A 2,435-nucleotide genomic window follows, 5' to 3' on the forward strand; every position below is an offset into this window, starting at 1 on the left:
AGGATCTGGCAACCCAATTGGCGCGACGCAGCAGCACTTGCCGAACAGCTCCAGTGTGCAATAGGTTGATGCTCATTAACTTTCTATGCGATGAAATTGATATCACGAAACGTTTTTCTAACGTTCCCCCCCCCCACAAATTTAGGCGACGAAGGCCAAAACGGCAGCCCGCGCACTTAAAAGTTTTACCTAAGCAAACTGAAATGTTTGTAAAACATCGCTTACCTGCTTACCTGTCACTCAATGAACTGCGCGTTTGCAAGTTGCGTCTGAACTGCGAGCGATCGCTGACAGCAGCACCGCATATCGAACAGCACACTGTCGCGAAATGCTAAAGACACTCGTGCATTTTCATATCCAAATAGTATGGTAGAGGATGTCTTGTGTTTTTGCTTGCTTGTATCCTCTTCCGTGCCTGTCAAAGTTTCGACTGACTCACAGCATCATGGGTATACGAGTTCAGTGCAGAGTCCTGTGTACGCGAGTGACGCGACGCGACCGCTTCCATGGCAATCTTTGGACTTTGTCACTGCCACTGTGCACTATTCCAGTTTAGTCGCATAGATGGCGTGGTATAGACGAATCAAATAATATACAATAATACTAGTAGGCCTTTATATAAAAATATAGTCTTTAGCTACACACAAAGGCCTAAACATAATAATAATAATAATTTATATATATATATATATATATATATATATATATATATATATATATATATATATATATATATATATATATATATATCAATACAGTGTAAGTAGGCCTACTGTTTTCAGCAGGTTTTAACTGTTTGGGGTTGTATAATTCTATATCTGCATTTTACATATTTGCTATTAGGCTGTTTAATGTATGTTTAACTTAATAAAATGTTATAAATTAATAATAATTTATAAATTATATTAGTAGATATAATACACTAATAGTACATATATTAATAGCTATATTAACTTTAAGGTATGTGCATAGAGAAACTGGCATCCAGAAAATAGGCCCACCCTGTGAAATAGGCTATTCACTAAAGTAAAAACTGTCTTACCTTGCATGGAAAATAAACAGAAAAATTAGTCTACAACTATAGTAAAACATTATTTTTTAAAGTAATCAATTAGATAATAATACAATTCTTTAAATGGGTTATAGCCTACTATTACTGTTGTTATTAAAAAAAAAATCCACAGTTAAATGGTCACAGTGAGCACAGACGGTGGCAGTCATTACCAAGATATTTGATTCCATGTTCAGCCTCATTCTCACGTGACACCCTCTGGTGGTCAAAGATAAAACTGTCTCCTCTCTGGATGATAAACCATTGTGTTCTGAAAGAATCAACGTGCAGAAATATATATTTTTGAGAATGTATAGTCAAATTTTGAGACCTTGGATTAAAATACCATGCGAACATAATGTGGTCACATGCATTTCTTACTAGATTACATTTTGCTGTAAGATTTAATTTTCTCCAAGGGGATGAATAAAGCGTTATCTTATCCTTCTTATCTCATCTATAAAGAGGCAGCTTCCAGTCTGTGTCTATTTTAGGATTTCTTATAATACTTTAATATCGTACAGCCCTCAATGATTCAAATGACCTCAAATTCTTCACATCTTTAACAGTTTCTTTAACAGACAGAAAATACTTCACAGGGCCATGAAGCACTCAATCTCTTAATGTCCCACTATATACAGTATATTATATGAAATATTATTATGCAAACCATATAGTTCTTTAATATACTTCCACTTAAAGAAGAGCTGAAAGAACTGTATGTCACATCTCTGAGCTTTTAGGTGTGATGCCCTAACATTTTACACTAACATTTGAATTTCTTTACACCTGGCCTAAAGTGCCATTCACCAGCTGTCACCAGTTCAGGCTCTATTCTTTTGTTTCTCATGTTACAGATGACAACCCAGTTTTCATATCCAGCATGCTCTGGCCTGGCATCACCCATACTGATGGCTACCTAAAGAGAGCATAAATAGCATCACTTTGCTGTTCAAACATAAAATAAAGAGATTTTCTGCTAGTCCCGTTGGTTTTAAAGTAGAATTTGATAAAAAAAAAAAAAAAAAAAAAAAAAAAAAATGCAAACTGAAAAAAATCAAAAACAAATGATAAGTCAGTGGTGGACATTTTTTTGTATAGGTCCTTCATACCTGCTGCTCAAGATGTATAGTAATAACAAGGAAGATGTTTAGTAAAATCACTCTTTTCTTATAATTTACATTTTGTAAAATACATAAATCTGTAAAGTAACAAGTTTTTTTTTTTTTTGTCTTAGTCATACTGTCTTATCTTATATTTTCTTATCTCATCTTATCTTTAAAGGGGCAACAAATGTCTATTTTTAGGACTTAATACAGTTTCTATTTTTGGCAATTCTTCACTGCTTAAAGTAAACTTTCAATGTCTTAATGCAAATTGCTTT

This window comes from Leuciscus leuciscus, assembly GCF_965113295.1.
Source record: "Leuciscus leuciscus genome assembly, chromosome: 12".
In the NCBI taxonomy this organism is placed as follows: Eukaryota; Metazoa; Chordata; class Actinopteri; order Cypriniformes; family Leuciscidae; genus Leuciscus; species Leuciscus leuciscus.